The sequence below is a fragment of the Salmo salar genome, chromosome 05 (assembly GCF_965601325.2).
Source record: "Salmo salar chromosome 05, fSalSal1, whole genome shotgun sequence".
Taxonomy (NCBI): Eukaryota; Metazoa; Chordata; class Actinopteri; order Salmoniformes; family Salmonidae; genus Salmo; species Salmo salar.
This window is the reverse complement of record NC_138295.1, coordinates 67,365,260-67,385,587: the sequence shown is the minus strand read 5'-3', so window position 1 is coordinate 67,385,587 and position 20,328 is coordinate 67,365,260.

The window sequence follows — 20,328 nt, the reverse complement described above, 5'->3', positions numbered from 1 at the left end:
CTACCTCCATCACTCCAGTATCCCTGCACATTGTAAATATGGTACAGGAACTGACCCTGTATATAGTATGCTTACTTACTTATTGTGTTCTTCTTATTTCTTATTTTATACGTTGTGTGTTTTTGTTCAACCTAGTTATTTTTAGTATTACATTGCTATAGATTATCGCATTGTTGGGGTTAGAGCTTGCAAGAAAGGCATTTCACTGTACTTGTACATGTGACATTAAAACTTGAAACTTGAAACGCTCTCCACACCCCCTGTGCACCTGTCAAACTCCACACTGCCTCATTACTGTCAGCCATTAACAAACAGTCAAACCCATCTACAGCAAATCAAATGTGTGTTTGAGCCCCATCTCCCCTGTATGATTCCCATGTCACTGCTCCAACACCCATAGTCCTGGAAATGACCTCCAGGTCGCCCTTTATAAAACCAAAATCAATAGTGGACTGACGCATGTACAGTTGCATTTGATTGGAGGTATTGATTTGGAACTTGTTGTTGTTACGTAACGTGATGATGCTCAATGAACCGTGACCATGGCGACTGACTGACTGGCTGAATGGCAGGCAGAGTAGTTGCATTTTTACTTGGAAAACAACCGTCTCAAAAGCATTCGGCGTCACATATTTACATAGATGAATCAATAGTGATCTTGTTGAGTTTTCACTCCTCAGCCACTTGTCTTGTGCCTTCAGTATGTGGAGGAATACTTGAAGCTTTCATAAACGACAAGATAATATCAAAGAAGGCTATTTCTGATGTGGAAATTGAGCAGCTGACGTTCAAAGCTGATGGAATTCTAACAAGGTCAAAGGCCAGATATCATTAAATTGTTTTGTCTCATATATTGATTAGTTTAATATCGATTTCATATCTATAAACTGTACATTGTCTTTGCAGAGTTGACATTTTCTTCTACAAAACAGCTGTTGTTGTTTCTGCTGTTATGACAAGCATTGGTCCTCAGATTCAAAAGTATTTCATTCCACACAAGTCACCGCCATGCAGCCTGTCAATCACTTTCTCGATGACCTCACCTTAGCTTCCTCTCCTCTGTAACTGAGCGACCTCAGCCCAGTTCTAGCATCTCCTCCTCCCCCATGATCGTGATGGACCATCAAGAGTGCACAATAGGCCTTTTCTGGATGGCCCTACACTACACAACAAAATTCGCTCCTGATTGACTCAGTGAGCGGGGCACTTCCTGTCTCGGTGGGCGGTCCCATTATGTGTCTATCACCTAGAAGGACCTCCCCCGTGACACTGCAGTGTTTGGCAGACTTCCTGTAACACACACACAGCCCCCATACAGATCTACTGATTATTTCCCCACACTCCCCTCTTCCTTCTCCGTCCTCCACCCATCTTCCCCTGTTCCCCCATCCTCCCCCCATCATCATCCCTATCTCTGGTAGTAGAGACCCTACAGAGTGATCAGGTGACTGTTGTCTCCCACGGTGATGATGACATTTTGATGTGGTGATTTTAGCCTCCTTCCAGCAGGGGGCATTACCTGCCTGTGGTGTGTGTGTGTGTGTGTGTGTGTGTGTGTGTGTGTGTGTGTGTGTGCGTGCGTGCGTGCATGCGTGCGTGCGTGCGTGCGTGTGTGAGCATCAAAGCTATGCTCACTACAGACTGCATTATGGCTGTGGAGTGGATAGGGTTGTTATGAGTGTAGGAGGTACCTCAGTAGGTACTGTGGTGCTGTGGTGGTGTACACATGGAGAGATTTCCCTGCATATAGAAAAGCTAAGCTCTGTTTTCCTCTCTGCAGGTGAACTGTCGCTGTGATAACTCTGACAGATGTTTACCTGAAGGAGGGATGGGATGATGTGAAGGAGGAGGAGAGAAAAAGAAGGAGGAGAATACAAGAAGCTAATGTTGGAAAGGAGTGATGAGACACAGAGAGAAAGAGAGAGATAGGAGAGGAGAGTGAGAATGAGAGGGAGGGAGGGAGGGAGGGAGGGAGGGAGGGAGAGAGAGAGAGAGAGAGAGAGAGAGAGAGAGAGAGAGAGAGAGAAAGAGAGTGATCAGTAAGAGGGCAGAGAGAGAGAGAGAGATGGGAGATGGGAGAGGAGAGAGACAGTGATCAGTAAGAGGGCAGAGAGAGAGAGATGGGAGAGGGAGAGGAGAGAGACAGTGATCAGTAAGAGGGCAGAGGGAGAGATGGGAGAGGGAGAGGAGAGAGACTGTGATCAGTAAGAGGGCAGAGAGAGAGAGATGGGAGAGGAGAGACAGTGATCAGTAAGAAGGCAGAGAGAGAGAGAGAGATGGGAGAGGAGAGAGACAGTGATCAGTAAGAGGGCAGAGAGAGCGAAGGGATGGGGACAGTGTACGCCACACACTGTTAAGCTGCCAATGAGGCAACAGAGCTCTGGCTTTGGGGATTCTCTCTCTCTATTCTATCCTCTCACTCTATCCTATCTATCCTCTTCTCCTCTTTCTCTTCCCCTAAATCCCTCTCTTTTCCACTGTAGTGTCTTTCATCAGAGTAGACATGTTTCAGCTGTGGTACCTAACAACCCATTTCTTTCTTTCCCTCCCTCTCTTAGATTGCAGTCCCATGAATCAAAGAGAAGACCCAGAAGAGACAGACCACAGTACAGTAGCCTGCTATTATTTCCCAGTTCTGCATACAGGTAGGACTGGTAAACAACTGTGAAAAGGTTAGTATGTTCAGCTCCATGTAAGAGTATTCCATTTTCATAACAAACACCGTATTCCACCTTTATAATGAAATAAACAAGATGAGAAGAAGAATATTTGGAGATATGGATACCTATAGATCATGCTATGACATCATCTCTATGGAATATCACTGATATACATTACTGTAGACGTTAACCGTCTGGTAAGTACTGTAGATGCTGGTCTCCAATGCCTATAGTACGCTCAGATTTACAGTAATTCCACAGAGTTTTCAAACCCAAAGACCCAACTGGCTAATATTTCTGGGAACGCCTGGCGAAGCAGACCCGACAGACCTGACGGGGGTGTGGGGGTTGTCAAGTCAATGGGGGAAGTGAAAAATGTGTCCTCAGTTATTAATTTTCTCAAAATCTAAATACAAAACCTAGATTGGAGAGAATGTCTTCAGTAGCTAAAACTGTCATTACTCCAACCTTGTGAAAGTGACAAACTGACATGTTTACATTTTTGTCAAAAATAACTTTATATCGAAGGAGTGTCTTTGATTCGATGGTCTGCACATGCGCAGTTCGGCGCGACACGGACATTAGACCCGATGACATGTTTCTACGCATGAGCTATGCTAGCTAACATCGCCTACAAGCTGTTTCTAGGCCTCTTTATTTAAATGATCTTCGGTAATATCTGCAGCACCACCAGACTGACTGCAGGCCTGACCTTCATCTGGCCTTAACTTACACAAGACTTCCCACAATGGGGTGGCAGGGTAGCCTAGTGGTTAGAGCGTTGGACTAGTAACTGAAAGGTTGCAAGTTCAAATCCCTGAGCTGAAAAGGTACAAGTCTGTTGTTCTGCCCCTGAACAGGCAGTTTTTATTTTATTTTATTTATTTCTCCTTTATTTAACCAGGTAGGCAAGTTGAGAACAAGTTCTCATTTACAATTGCGACCTGGCTAAGATAAAGCAAAGCAGTTCGACAACATACAACAAAACAGAGTTACACATGGAGTAAAACAAACATACAGTCAATAATACAGTGGAAAAATAAGTCTATATACAATGTGAGCAAATGAGGTGAGATAAGGGAGGTAAAGGCAAAAAGGCCATGGTGGCAAAGTAAATACAATATAGCAAGTAAAACACTGGAATGGTAGATTTGTAGTAGAAGAAAGTACAAAGTAGAAATAGAAATAATGGGGTGCAAAGGAGCAAATTAAATAAATAAATACAGTAGGGGAAGCGGTGGTTGTTTGGGCTAAATTATAGATGGGCTATGTACAGGTGCAGTGATCTGTGAGCTGCTCTGACAGCTGGTGCTAAAGCTAGTGAAGGAGATAAGTGTTTCCAGTTTCAGAGATTTTTGTAGTTCGTTCCAGTCATTGGCAGCAGAGAACTGGAAGGAGACACGGCCAAAGGAGGAATTGGCTTTGGGGGTGACCAGAGAGATATACCTGCTGGAGCGCATGCTACAGGTGGGTGCTGCTATGGTGACCAGTGAGTGGAGATAAGGGGGGACTTTACCTAGCAGGGTCTTATAGATGACCTGGAGCCAGTGGGTTTGGCGACGAGTATGAAGCGAGGGCCAGCCAACGAGAGCGTACAGGTCGCAGTGGTGGGTAGTATATGGGGCTTTGGTGACAAAACGGATGGCACTGTGATAGACTGCATCCAGTTTGTTGAGTAGAGTGTTGGAGGCTATTTTGTAAATGACGTCGCTGAAGTCGAGGATCGGTAGGATGGTCAGTTTTACGAGGATATGTTTGGCAGCATGAGTGAAAGAGGCTTTATTGCGAAATAGGAAGCCAATTCTAGATTTAACTTTGGATTGGAGATGTTTGATGTGAGTCTGGAAGGAGAGTTTACAGTCTAACCAGACACCTAGGTATTTGTAGTTGTCCACATATTCTAAGTCAGAACCGTCCAGAGTAGTGATGCTGGACAGGCGGGCAGGTGTAGGCAGCGATTGGTTAAAGAGCTTGGATTTAGTTTTACTTGTATTTAAGAGCAGTTGGAGGCCACGGAAGGAGAGGTGTATGGCATTGAAGCTCGTCTGGAGGGTTGTTAACACGGTGTCCAAAGAAGGGCCAGAAGTATACAGAATGGTGTCGTCTGGGTAGAGGAGGATCAGAGACTCACCAGCAGCAAGAGCAACATCATTGATGTATACAGAGAAAAGAGTTGGCCCAAGAATTGAACCCTGTGGCACACCCATAGAGACTGCCAGAGGTCCGGACAACAGGCCCTCCGATTTGACACACTGAACTCTATCAGAGAAGTAGTTGGTGAACCAGGCGAGGCAATCATTTGAGAAACCAAGGCTACTGAGTCTGCCGATGAGGATGTGGTGATTGACAGAGTCGAAAGCTTTGGCCAGGTCAATGAATACGGCAGCACAGTATTGTTTCTTATCGATGGCGGTTACGATATCATTTAGGACCTTGAGCGTGGCTGTTAACCCACTGTTCCTAGGCCATCATTGAAAATTAGAATTTGTTCTTAACCTCTATGGGCTAGGTGGGACGCTAGCGTGCCACCCGTGGTGCACTCCATCAACAGCAGGTGCATTTCAAGAGCGGCAAATTTGAATCCAAATAAATGTCAAAATTCAAATTTTTCAAAAATACAACTATTTTACACCATTTGAAAGATAAACATCTCCTTAATCTAACCACGTTTTACGATTTCAAAAAGGTTTTACGGCGAAAGCATAAATTTAGAGTATGTTAGGACAGTACATTTACAAGAGTTGTGTGTAATGTTTTGTCAAGTCAAAGACAGGGTCACCAAAACCATAAAACCAGCTAAAATGATGCACTAACCTTTTACAATCTCCATCAGATGACACTCCTAGGACATTATGTTAGACAATGCATGCATTTTTAGTTCTATCAAGTTCATATTTATATCCAAAAACAGCGTTTTACTATGGCATTGATGTTGAGGAAATCGTTTCCCTCCAATAACCGGCAGTCAAGTCAGCATCACAAATTAAATAATTAAAATTAGAAAACATTGGTAAAATATTATATTGTCATTTAAAGAATTATAGATTTAGATCTCTTGAACGCAATCAACTTGCCAGATTTAAAAATAACCTTACTGGGAAATCACACTTTGCAATAATCTGAGCACTGCGCCCAGAAAAATACGCGTTGCGATACAGACTAGTCGTCATGTTGGGGAGATCTAAAATCGAAAATACTATGTAAATAATCCATTACCTTTGATTCTCTTCATCAGATGTCACTTCCAGGTATCACAGGTCCATAACGAATGTAGTTTTGTTCAAAAAAGCTCATCATTTATGTCCAAAAATCTCCGTCTTGTTAGCACATGATCTAAGCCAGCCGGACTTCTCGTCATGAACGAGGGGAAAAAATATATTTCCGTTCGTTCAAACATGTCAAACGTTGTATAGCATAAATCATTAGGGCCTTTTTTAACCAGAACATGAATAATATTCAAGGTGGACGAATGCATACTCTTTTATAACGTATTGGAACGAGGGTACCCAACATGAACTCGCGCGCCAGGTGTCTAATGGGACATCATCGTTCCATGGCTCTTGTTCGGTCAGATCTCCCTCCAGAAGACTCAAAACACTTTGTAAAGGCTGGTGACATCTAGTGGAAGCAATAGGAAGTGCCAAAATATTCCTCAGCCCCTGTGTTTTTCAATGGGATAGGTTTAAAGTCAATACAACACATCAGGTATCCACTTCCTGTCAGAAAATGTCTCAGGGTTTTGCCTGCCAAATGAGTTCTGTTATACTCACAGACACCATTCAAACAGTTTTAGAAACTTTAGAGTGTTTTCTATCCATATATAATAAGTATATGCATATTCTAGTTACTGGGTAGGATTAGTAACCAGATTAAATCGGGTACATTTTTTTTATCCAGACGTGCAAATGCTGCCCCCTAGCCCTAACAGGTTAACTGACTTGCCTGGTTAAATAAAGGTTAACCTCTATGGGCTAGGTGGGACGCAGGCGTCCCCCCCGTGGTGCACTCCATCAACAGCAGGTGCATTTCAAGAGCGGCAAATTTGAATCCAAATAAATGTCAAAATTCAAATTTTTCAAACATACAACTATTTTACACCCTTTGAAAGATAAACATCTCCTTAATCTAACCACGTGTTACGATTTCAAAAAGGTTTTACGGCGAAAGCATAAATTTAGAGTATGTTAGGACAGTACATTTACAAGAGTTGTGTGTAATGTTTTGTCAATTCAAAGACAGGGTCACCAAAACCATAAAACCAGCTAAAATGATGCACTAACCTTTTACAATCTCCATCAGATGACACTCCTAGGACATTATGTTAGACAATGCATGCATTTTTAGTTCTATCAAGTTCATATTTATATCCAAAAACAGCGTTTTACTATGGCATTGATGTTGAGGAAATCGTTTCCCTCCAATAACCGGCAGTCAAGTCAGCATCACAAATTAAATAATTAAAATTAGAAAACATTGGTAAAATATTATATTGTCATTTAAAGAATTATAGATTTACATCTCTTGAACGCAATCAACTTGCCAGATTTAAAAATAACCTTACTGGGAAATCACACTTTGCAATAATCTGAGCACTGCGCCCAGAAAAATACGCGTTGCGATACAGACTAGTCGTCATGTTGGGGAGATCTAAAATCGAAAATACTATGTAAATAATCCATTACCTTTGATTCTCTTCATCAGATGTCACTTCCAGGTATCACAGGTCCATAACGAATGTAGTTTTGTTCAAAAAAGCTCATCATTTATGTCCAAAAATCTCCGTCTTGTTAGCACATGATCTAAGCCCGCCGGACTTCACTTCATGAACGAGGGGAAAAAATATATTTCCGTTCGTTCAAACATGTCAAACGTTGTATAGCATAAATCATTAGGGCCTTTTTTAACCAGAACATGAATAATATTCAAGGTGGACGAATGCATACTCTTTTATAACGTATTGGAACGAGGGTACCCAACATGAACTCGCGCGCCAGGTGTCTAATGGGCCATCATCGTTCCATGGCTCTTGTTCGGTCAGATCTCCCTCCAGAAGACTCAAAACACTTTGTAAAGGCTGGTGACATCTAGTGGAAGCAATAGGAAGTGCCAAAATATTCCTCAGCCCCTGTGTTTTTCAATGGCATAGGTTTAAAGGTAATACAACACATCAGGTATCCACTTCCTGTCAGAAAATGTCTCAGGGTTTTGCCTGCCAAATGAGTTCTGTTATACTCACAGACACCATGCAAACAGTTTTAGAAACTTTAGAGTGTTTTCTATCCATATATAATAAGTATATGCATATTCTAGTTACTGGGTAGGATTAGTAACCAGATTAAATCGGGTACATTTTTTTTATCCAGCCGTGCAAATACTGCCCCCTAGCCCTAACAGGTTAAATAAAGAAATAACATGCAGTACTTTTCAGGAAGGAGCATTGTATCAGCTCTGTGCTTTCAGGAGTACACTTGTGTTTACTGAAGCTGTATGTACTGTATGTATGTATGTTTATGCCCTATAATTAACCCACAACGTTGCCCAGTGGGAGATTTAAAGCAAGTACAGGTCAGAAAAATACATTAGCAAGAAGATATGACAGTATTCATCCCTTCATTACTATGCTGTGCTGAAATATAGTCCATATCGAACAAGTTAAACATGCTGTTCATTACTTACTCAGCGTTTCCTTCATTTGTGCTGCTTTTCTTTTACGCCTTTCTTCCATCTCTATGTCCTTTGCTGAGGTGGTCATTTTGTTAAGCATAAAATCCCAGATAAAGACAGCTATAAAAAGCCTGACTGGCTTCTGGTGAGAGTAGGGGAAATGTGCTTGCTCTGCTGGGTTCAGGAGTATATCTAGCTAGCTACTTTTAGCTGGTGAAGAGGCGATACCTTTTAGCAAGAGTCAGTAACGACCTAAAATAAACAGAAGAATTACAACCCTCAGCTCCAAACTATTCAGTATTCTCCCAGTGTTGTAACTTCGTCTTTTTTATAGTTGTTTGTTTTTAGTCCTGAAAAGCTGCTACCCCAGCCCAGACTGCCAAGCCTCTCCTATTTGGCCTGTTGCCCCCCCACACTCTCTCATTCTACTCTCTCTCTCTCATTCCTCTATCTTTCCTCTCATCTCTTTTGTGCATGTTTGTGGTTGAACCAAGGCTTTGTACCTCCTCTTTCCCAAGATAAATCACATTCCCTAACTAGCCAGTTAATCAACCCTTTGTGGCCCTCGACCCTGTAACTCTTATCACTCTCATGCCATTCTCAGTGTGTGTGTGTGTGAGATCCGTTTGGGCCTCTTCTTCTAATATATGGCTGACAGGACCGCTCCAAAGACCTCTGTTTTAACAAGAGATTCTGTCAGAATAGACTTCTGACTATCTGACTTCTTTCTTTCTCCACATTCACTGACCCATCGAACCCTCTAACCACACACATTTCCCCTCTAACACACACCTTCCTCTGCACTGATTGTACTTGTAAAGTGCTTTTTCTGGACTGACCAAACAGGTGCAACTAATTAATAGTGAAGGAGAGAGGGGAGAGGGGAGAGAACTCCTTTATTTCAGCCTTAATGGGTGGCTAATGCAGGCAGTCCTTCAGCAGTCAGAAGGCACCTTATAGTATAAGAGATAGGGTCAATAACCATAATGCACTCGGCTGACCCCTTGACCTTTATTTACCACACACACACACACACACACACACACACACACACACACACACACACACACACACACACACACACACACACACACACACACACACACACACACACACACACACACACACACACACACACACACACACACACACACACACACACACACACACAGTGTCCACTCTCTCTTGTCCTCTCTCCTCTACATCCTTTCTCTCTTCTCCCACTCTCCTCTGTGTTCCCTCTCTCTTCTCCTCTCTCCTCTGTAAGGACAGAAGGATTATCAGTCTTACATAAGACCTGTTTGACCTTTCACCATATGAAAAAAAGGAGAGCCGCACATTCTAGGAGCTCAAATGCAATAATTGAATAACCAATGTTTCGACAGACAAGCTGTCTTCCTCAGGTTATAATGACAAACACTGTGGGTCACTAGTTTATATAGTTTCAAAGAACACGCAAGTGTTTGTAATCATGGCCGGGTATGGCTTGATGTCATTAGTTGATTTACACATACACAGTGCCTACGGAAAAGTATTCAGACCTCTTGACTTTTTCCACATTTTGTTACGTTACAGACTTTTTCTAAACTGTATAAAAATGTTTTTAAAAACTCAGCAATTTACACAATACTCCATAATGACAAATTGAAAATAGCTTGGTAGATTTTTTTTTACATTTGATTAAAAATAAAAAACAGAAATACCTTATTTACACAAGTATTCAGACCCTTTGCTATGAGACTCGAAAATTGAGCTCAGGTACATCCTGTTTCCATTGATCATCCTTAATGTTTCTACAACTTGATTGGAGTTCACCTGTGGTAAATTCAATTGATTGAACATGATTTGGAAAGGCACACACCTGCCTCTATAAGGTCCCACAGTTGACAGTGCATGTCAGAGCAAAAACCAAGCCATGAGTTTGAAGGAATTGTCCGCTGAGCTCTGAGACAGGATTGTGTCGAAGCACAGATCTGGGGAAGGGTACTAAAACATTTCTGCAGCATTGAAAGTCCCCAAGAACACAGAAGCCTCCATCATTCTTAAATGGAAGACGTTTGGAACCATTAAGACTCTTCCTAGAGCTGGTCGCCCAGGCAACTGAGCAATCGGGGGAGAAGGGCCTTGGTCAGGCAGATGACCAAGAACCCGATTGTCACTCTGACAGAGCTCTAGAGTTCCTCTGTGGAGATGGGAGAAACTTCCAGAAGGACAACCATCTCTGCAGCACTCCACCAATCAGGTCTTTATGGTAGAGTGGCTAGACGGAAGCCACTCCTCAGTAAAAGGCACATGACAGCACGCTTGGAGTTTACCAAAAGTCACCTAAAGACTCTCAGACGATGAGAAAAAAGATTATCTGGTGAAACCAAGAACTCTTTGGCCTGAATGCTAAGCGTCATGTCTGGAGGAAACCTTGCACCATCCCTACGGTGAAGCATGGTGGTGGCAGCATCATGCTGTGGGGATGTTTTTCATCAGCAGGAACTGGGAGACTAGTCAGAATCGAAGCAAAGATGAACAGAGCAAAGTACATAGAGATCCTTGATGAAAACCTGCTTCAGAGTGCTCAGGACCTCAGACTTGAGCGAAGGTTTACCTTCCAACAGGACAACGACCCTAAGCACGCAGCCAAGACAACGCAGAAGTGGCTTCGGGACAAGTCTCTGAATGTCCTTGAGTGGCTCAGCCAGAGCCCGGACATGAACCTGATCGAACATCTCTGGAGAGACCTGAAAATAGCTGTGCAGCAACGCTCCCCATCCAACCTGACAGAGCTTGAGAGGATCTGCAGAGAAGAATGGGAGAAACTCCCCAAATACAGGTGTGCCAAGCTTGTAGCGTCATACCCAAGAAGACTCGATGCTGTAATCGATGCCAAAAGTCCTTCAACAAAGCAGTGAGTAAAGGGTCTGAATACTTATGTAAATGTGAAATGTCCGTGTTTTTAAGTAATACATTTGCAAACATTTCTGTTTTTGCTTTGTCATTATGGGGTATTGTGTGTAGACTGATGAGGAAAACAAAAAAGGTAATCAACTTTAGAATACGGCTGTAACGTAACAAAATATGGAAAAAGTCAAGGGGTCTGAACAAGGCACTGTAAATAGAACATATAAAAAGCATGACGGGATAGCATACGATCATCGATACGATTTGGTTACATAGGCCTACAAACATTATATACAATGGATAGTAAAAACACAATAATCACAAGAATTGCTTCAGACTCTACGTTTAGGCCGAAGGGAGCAAGGGTCTTAACAATAAATGATCAAGGTCAGCCCCTCTCCTAGGAAGGGTGACGTATTCAATGAAGGGACAAAATAGAGTGGTTGTCTTTCATCATATTCCTGAGTGGATACAGAGCACAGTTGTAAGACCTGAATGGATCTTCAGTAGAGTTTAGTTAATCAAAGATGTTCACAGGACAAACCCTGTCTTTGTAGCGCTGCCTCCCATTGAATTAGCTACAAGAGGTTACGTTACATGCACTTCTATCTGTGTTCTGTTCGCATACAGGTGGTATAGCTTGTTGAGTGAGACCTATGTACTACAGTATTCTGCTCACATAAAGGCGATATAGACCTTGGTATGTGAGCGGGCACAAGGACCTCAATACAGAAAGAGAGAGGAGTTTACACAACAGAGGGAAAAGCAATACTCTGCATTCCCAGATCAGATTTAGTTCCCGGCTTGTTTAGCTATGCAAAGTGCTTATATTGACTCATCAACGCTTTCTCCCAAACACTTTGAGGAACCTATTAGCCGAGTCAACAATGGCTGGCTGTCTGGCTGTATACTGAACGCACGGTGTAGAATGGAGATGGGGAGAAGGCTGTCTGAATCCTAAGAACATGTAAGTCATATAGAGGCCTCATCTGGAGTATCATGTTGCATTCTGCTCATTATTCATTGGGTGTGGAGATGCAGTGTTACAGTTGTTCCTCCCCGATTCCAAATGAACACAGTTTAAACACTGAGGATGACCTTGCCCTCAAGCAAACACATGGTCCCAAGGAAACTCAAAGTAATATAACAAGTCAGAGATGTGGGAATGAGGAGAAAGGATAATAAGAGGAGAGAGGATAATGGGTAGAGTGGGAAGAAAGTGAGTCAGGGAATTGTATAAATGGAGGGAACACAAGGGTAGAGAGATTAAATAGAAGAGAGAGAGGAAAGAGAGGGAGAGAACATGGTGGTGATCAGTCTTAGGTCACACAAACACATTAGTGCATTACTCCCCAGAGAGAGAGAGAGAGAGAGAGAGAGAGAGAGAGAGAGAGAGAGAGAGAGAGGTTCTCTCTTGGGAATAATAGGACAGGTACAATGAAGGAACGGGAGCAGCAGGGTTGAGGACAGTAAAGCCCCTCAGTGCAGTGTGGCTAGTCTCTGTGCTCTGGACTTGGAGGTGCACGTAAAGGTTAGATCAGCCTGATTGAGTGTCATCTCTACTGAAGGGCGTTGAGAAGTCAGCTGTGTTCAGGTCCTTATACTGCACCTCACCTCCTGCACACTCTCACCATCCTGATGGGACTTAAGTCATTTCAGAGCTCAATTCATGTTTGATGACTTTATTGATTTTCCTTTGCCTTTTCCCCTCTTTCTCACTCTCCCTCTCTCCCCTTCGCTCCCTCATTCATCCCTCTCTTCCTCTCCCCATGGTTCCCTGTAAAGTGAAATGTTTCTATAGTTGCTGCTTAGACTCCCCGTCCTCTCCCTCTCTTCCTTTAAATGAGAGCACACACCGCCCCAGAAAGCCTTTTATTTTCATTACTTTAGATTAGAGCACATGCTGTGCTGAACAAGAAACACTTTTAATTTAGTCATTCGAAACATCTTTTACCTGAAGTCTTTACTGTGAAATAAAAAGTGCTGCTTAAACACTTTTAGGATAATTTACAGTATATGATGAATGTTCTTCCCCATGAAAAGGAACAGATACACACACACACACACACACACACACACACACACACACACACACACACACACACACACACACACACACACACACACACACACACACACACACACACACACACACACACACACACACACACACACACACACACAGTTAAGTTTCAAGTGCACAAGTACAGTGAAATGCATTTCTTGCAAACTCAAAATCCAACAGTGCAATAATCAATAACAATTTAATACTAGAAAAAATGCATGAGAAAAATGAAGAACACAATAAGTAAGTAAGCATACTATATACAGGGTCAGTTTCAATACCATATTTACAATGTGCAGGGATACTGTAGTGATGGAGGTAGATATGTATAGGGGTAAGGTGACTAGGCCACAGAGTAGCAGCAGCTTGCATGTCCGTGGGTGTGCGGTTGTATAGAGTCAGTATAAATGTATGTGCATATTATGTCTGAGTGAGCAAATGATGGAGTGAGTGTGAGTGTGAGTGTGTAGGGTCCTGTGAGTGTGCATAGAGACACTGCAAAAATACAAATAAAATGAACATACGAGGTTAACTCAGATAGCTATTTATCAGTCTTATTGCTTGGGGATAGAAGCTGTTCAAGAGCCTGTTGGTATCAGACTTGATGCACTTCTACCGCTTGCAGTGCAGAAGCAAAGAGAATAGTCTACGGCTTGGGTGGTTGGAGTCTTTAACTATTTTCCAGGCCTTCCTACCACACCGCCTGATATAGAGGTCATGGATGGCAGGGAGCTCGGTCCCAGTGATGGGCTGTCTGCACCACCCTCTGTAGCGCCATGCGATCGAGGGCGGTGTTATTGCCATACCAAGCAGTGATGCAGCCAGTCAAAATGCTCTCAATGGTACAGCTGTTGAACTTTTTGAGGATTTGTGGGTCCATGCCAAACTTTTTCAAACTTCTGAGTGGGAAGAGGCGCTGTCGCTTCTTCATGACTGTGGCCATGTGTTTGTACCATTGTAAGTCTTTAGTGATTTGGACACCGAGGACCTTAAAGCTCTCAACCTACCCTCACCACCTGGGGTCGGCCCATCAGGAAGTCCAGGATCCAGCTGCAGACAGAGGTGTTCAGACCCAGAGCCCTACACTTGGTGATGAGCTTGGAGGGGACAATGGTGTTGAGCCCTGAGCTGTAGTTAATGAACAGCATTCTCACATAGGTATTCCTCTTATCTAGGTGTTTGAGAGCAGTGTAGAGAGCAATTGAGATTACATCATATATGGATCTGTTGCGGCGGTATGCAAATTGGAGTGGGTCTAGGGTGTCTGGGATGGTGGAGTTAATGTATGCCATAACCAGCCTCTAAAAGAACTTCATGATTACAGAAGTGAGTGCTACAGAGAACATTGAACATTGTCTGTCATGTCCTGCTTCGTATGGTTCGCATACACCATATGTACACCCTTATGAACAGGATGTCTCACAATGCATATACAGTGCCTTCGGAATGTATTCAGACCCCTTGACTTTTTCCACATTTTGTTTCGTTACGGCCTTATTCTAAAATTGATTAAATAAAAACAATTCCTCAGCAATCTACACACAATACCCCATAATGACAAAGCATTATGGGACATTGTTTTTTTAGATAAAAAAAACAAAAAACAAATACCTTATTTACCTTATTCAGACCCTTTGCTACGACACTCGAAATTGAGCTGTGGTGCATTCTGTTTCATTGATCATCCTTGAGATGTTTCTACAACTTGATTGGAGTCCACTTGTGGTAAATTCAATTGATTGGACATGATTTGGAAAGGCACACACCTGTCTATATAAGGTCCCACAGTTGACAGTGCATGTCAGAGCAAAAATCAAGCCATAAGGTCAAAGGAATTGTCCGTAGAACTGACAGGATTGTGTCGAGGCACAGATCTGGGAAAGAGTACCAAAACATTTCTGCAGCATTGAATGTCCCCAAGAACACAGTGTCCACCATCATTTTTAAATGTAAGAAGTTTGAAACCACCAATACTCTTCCTAGAGCTGACCACCTGGCCAAACTGAACAATCGGGGGAGAAGGGCCTTCGTCAGGGATGTGACCATGTCACGTCCTGACCATAGTAAGATGTGATTTTCTATGGTAGAGTTGGTCAGGGCGTGAAAGGGGGTGTTTTGTGTTTTTCTATGTTTTCTATTTCTATGTTGTTGTTTTTTGGGTTGATCTCCAATTGGAAACAGCTGGTCTTTGTTACCTCTGATTGGAGATCATATTTAAGTCGGGGGTTTTTCTTCCTGGGTTTTGTGGGTGATTATCTTTTGAGTAGTGTTTGTTTTCCGTTTTGTCAAGTGTACCTTACGGAACTGTTGTCGGTCGTTTGTTGTTTTGTTGAAGTGAAGAAAAGAATGAGCACTATACACGCTGCGCCTTGGTCTCCTTTAGACGACCCTTGTTACAGACCAAGAACCCAATGGTCACTCTGACAGAGCTCCAGAGTTCATCTGTGAAGATGGGAGAACTTTCCAGAAGGACAACCATCTCTGCATCATTCCACCGATCCGGACCCCTTTGGTGATAGCAAATTCATCAGGGACCCCTCATAAAAATACATACAAGAAGTTTTACTATGACTTTGGCATTGCACGGTCAGATGAACCAAGTCTTGGGCAATGGGAACAAACATAGTAAAGGCCCACCTCTTGACCTCGGAGAGAAGATTTTCCATTTTTCAAGATAATTTCCTGAAATTCTACACATTTTGTCATGAGGCAGAGAGAAAACATTGCTGGGTTTAAACCTTGAAGCTAGAGTCCTTAATTGAAACAATAACAAAGTGTATCAACTCATCTCTGTTTTGGTAAAAGACTACTGAACTAAGCTCATGAGGCATTTATAAGTTATATTCTTCAAGAATTAATGAGTATATCATGGTTTTCCATACCAAAAATGCATGTACAGTGCTTTCTGAAAGTTTTCATACTCCTTGACTTATTCCACATTTTGTTACAGCCGGAATTCAAAATGGATTAAATTGATATTTGTTCTCACCCATCTACACACAATACCCCATAATGATTTTACAAATGTATTAAAAAAGAAATGCAGAAATACCTAATTTACGTAAGTATTCACACCCCTAAGTAAATACATGTTAGAATCCCCTTTGGCAGCGATTAAAGATCTCAGTATTTCTGGGTAAGTCTCTCAGAGCTTCGCACACCTGGATTGTACAATATTTGCACACTATACTTTCAAAAAGTCTTCAAGCTCTGTCATCTTGGTGGTTGATCATTGCTAAACAGCCATTTTCAAGTCTTGACATAGATTTTCAAGTGGACTCCAGTGTATATTTGGCCTTGTATTTTGTGTTATTGTCCTGCTGAAAGGTGAAGTTGTCTCCCAGTGTCTGTTGGAAAGCAGACAGAACTGGGTTTTCCTCTAGGATTTTTCCTGTGCTTAGCTCTATTCCGTTTCTTTTATCCTAAAAAAACTCCCTTCTCCTTGCCGCTGACAAGCATACCCATAACATAATGCAGCCACCACCATGCTTCAAAATATGAAGAGTGGTTACTCAGTGATGTGTTGTGCTGGATTTTCCCCAAACATAACGCTTTGTATTCAGGACGCTTTGTATTTAGTTTTCTCCTATTGCAGCCATTAAACTCTGTACCTGTTTTAGTCACCATTGGTTTCATGATGAAATCCCTGAGCAGTTTCCTTCCTCTCCGGCAGTTAGGAAGGATGCATGTATCTTTGTATCTTTGTTTTACCCATCTACCAATAGGTGCCCTTCTTTGCGAGGCATTGGAAAACCTCCCTGGTTGTTGTGGTTGAATATGTGTTTGAAATTCACTGCTCGACTGAGGGACCTTACAGATCATTGTATGTGTGGGGTACAGAGATGAGATAGTCATTCAGAAATCATGTTAACACTATTATTACACTGTGAGTCCATGCAACTTATTATGTGACTTGTTAATCATATTTTTATTCATTAACTTATTTAGGCTTGCCATAACAAAGGGGTTGAATACTTATTGACTTGAGACATTTCAGCTTTTCAGTTTTAATGAATTTGTAAACATTTAGTAAAAATCATTCCACTTTTACATTATGGGGTAATGTTTGTAGGCCAGTGACACAAAATCTCAGGCTATGGTGCTTTCAGAAAGTATTCACACATCCTTGACTTTTCCACATTTTGTTGTGTTACAGCCTGAGATTTTGTGTTTATACATTTTGTGATTATACATTTAAATTACAGTGCCTGTATGTTTAAAAAAACATTTGGGGAAGTAGAAAAATTGATAATTGGTGGAGCACTGTGTATACCAATATCCCTGTGAGTCTCCCAGGCCCATGTTGTGGATTGATAATATGACATTGTATTGTATTGTAATAAATACTATAAACCTAATCCACAGATCTCTTGGCCAAAATTAATTGAATCTGTTATTGTTAGCATTGTTTTGTGTGTCTAACAGGTAGCGACTTTATCCAGCTCTGTTCTGTTAAGCAACCAGTCCTTTGAGACTTTCTTTCCACTCAATATAGTTCCGACCAATGTCCCATATGCCAGAGTTTAATGTGTTAATGTTCAAAATAATAATCTTGAAAATAAGACCCAGCTGAGGGACATTGACTGTCATTCCTCCTACTAAAAGTTCTGACCCGGGAGAGACAACACCCAAATGCATCTCTCTCTCTCTCTCTCTCTCTCTCTCTCTCTCTCTCTCTCTCTCTCTCTTACTCTCTCTCTCTCTCTCTCTCTCTCTCTCTCTCTCTCTCTCTCTTTCTCTCTCTGTCTTTCTTTCTTTCTTTCTTTCTCTCTCTCTCTCTCTCTCTCTCTCTCTCTCTCTTTCTCTCGCTCTCTCTCGCCTCTCTCTCTCTCTCTCTTTCTCTCGCTCTCTCTCGCCTCTCTCTCTCTCTGCGTTTCTCTCTCTCTGTTTCTCTCTCTCTCCCTCTCTCCCTCCCCCACTCTGTTTTGCTCAGATTTAAGCTTTATTAGCATGAATGACAAGGCCACTGCTGCTAAAGTGAAGTGAGCTCTAGATTGAGTCCTGCTCCATCTGAAATGAACAGGTCTGCATTAACAATATCCTAACCTTTTAGTGGGGAAACCAAAGAAATTACACATAATTACTTGAAATGAAATGTATTTTTTTGCCCACGTAGGCATGTGCCAAGACAAAGAACACAAATACACGGCATTATGAGCTCGCATGAAAAAAAGAGAGAGCCTAATACTCAATAACAACAACAACAACAACCTCCAACATATTACATGATTTTAGAGATGTTTCCTTCACCCTTCCACAGCTTTACACACAATGTCAAGTGGAAGAGAGAGAGGACACTCACTGCACTCTCTCATCGATGTAGATTTCCTGACATTTCAAACATGGATTTGTAATCTGTGTTTCCCAGCTTCTGCACTGCAAAAGGTGCACCTCTCTCTCTCTCTCTCCTCTCTCTCTCTCTCTCTCTCTCTCTCTCTCTCTCTCTCTCTCTCTCTCTCTCTCTCTCTCTCTCTCTCTCTGTCTCTCTCTCTCTCTCTCTCTCTCTCTCTCTCTCTCTCTCTCTCTCTCTCTCTCTCTCTCTGTCTCTCTCTCTCTCTCTCTCTCTCTCTCTGTCTCTCTCTCTCTCTCTCTCTCTCTCTCTGTCTCTCTCTCTCACACACACACACACACACACACACACACACACACACACACACACACACACACACACACACACACACACTCTCTCACTCTCTCTCTCTCTTTTCCCTCTGTCGGCCCCTTTCTCTTTCTTTCACCATACCTCCGTCTATATGTTTTCTGTTCCATTATGTGCTCTCTCTCTTTGTCACACACTGTCTATGACAGGAACAGGAAGACACATGAAGCCAGGTTAGAAAGAGGAGAACATATGTTGTGGACAAACAGAAACGCACTCAGATAAATGAGACAGCCAGATAGAGTAACACAGAAATAGAGCAATGCTATCAAGCTAGTACAGACAGAGAGACATAGTAGACATAGAAATAGATGGAGAGAGAGACTGAGTGAAAGGCAACCAAGGAAAAGAAAGGGAGAGAGAGACAGGCTTCCACAGACAGACACACATTGATATATGAGGAATCCGGAGAGAACACATTCCTTCATCCGTACACCACCTCATTTCTAAACGTTGCCTTACGCACAAAATATGCCACAAAACATGCGTGCGCCAGTTTTCACACAAAAGTTGGCATTTATAAAAACTGAACTTGATGTGAGAATGTACTTATCCTCCCGTAAACTTTAGACACACGCGTACACACAGTTTCTAGTGGTTGGAGTATTGCGTTGCAAGAAGTAGCCTAGTAGCCTTGGGCAAATGGGGAATACTGTATATGATGACTTATTCATAACAAAAAAACGGTTGACTAAATATAATAACAAGATGTAGTCATTTGCTGTTAGTGAGAAGAGCGAAATTCCATTATTTTATCTTTGCATTCTAAAAAAACGATATATTTTCATGATCATTGCAGAATACATTTTCTAACTGTGATGGTTTCATACTCGTGAAATAGCCTATATGCCTACAACAAGATAGGCTACCATTCATCCCATCACTAATTTAATTGGGAACACTTCACGGTAGTAAATAGAAAAGCTAGTGGTATTTAAAGTATTTTGCTTCATACGCTCCTATCCGAAGAACAGTTTAGTGGTAGAACAGACTGTTCACCTTTTCTATTGACGTTTGTAAGCTACGTCTAAATACTGTCATGTCAAATTTCTCTCGTAACCTAGATGCAAGCAGTAGAATCAGATAAAAAAACAGATAGCAATAAACTCTATGGAACAGCGGGGACTGTGAAGAGACACACAGGCACAGACACACATACACATGATAAGACATGCACTATACACACATGTACACATGGATGTTGTATTGTAAATATGTGATAGTGGACTAGTGGCCTGAGGGAACACACTAAATGTATTGGGTAAAGTGTTATGAAATGGAATGTCATGTAATATTTTAAATTGTATATAACTACCTTAATGTTGCTGGACCCCAGGAAGAGTTGCTGCTGCCTTGGCAGGAACTAATTGGGATCCTTAATAAATACA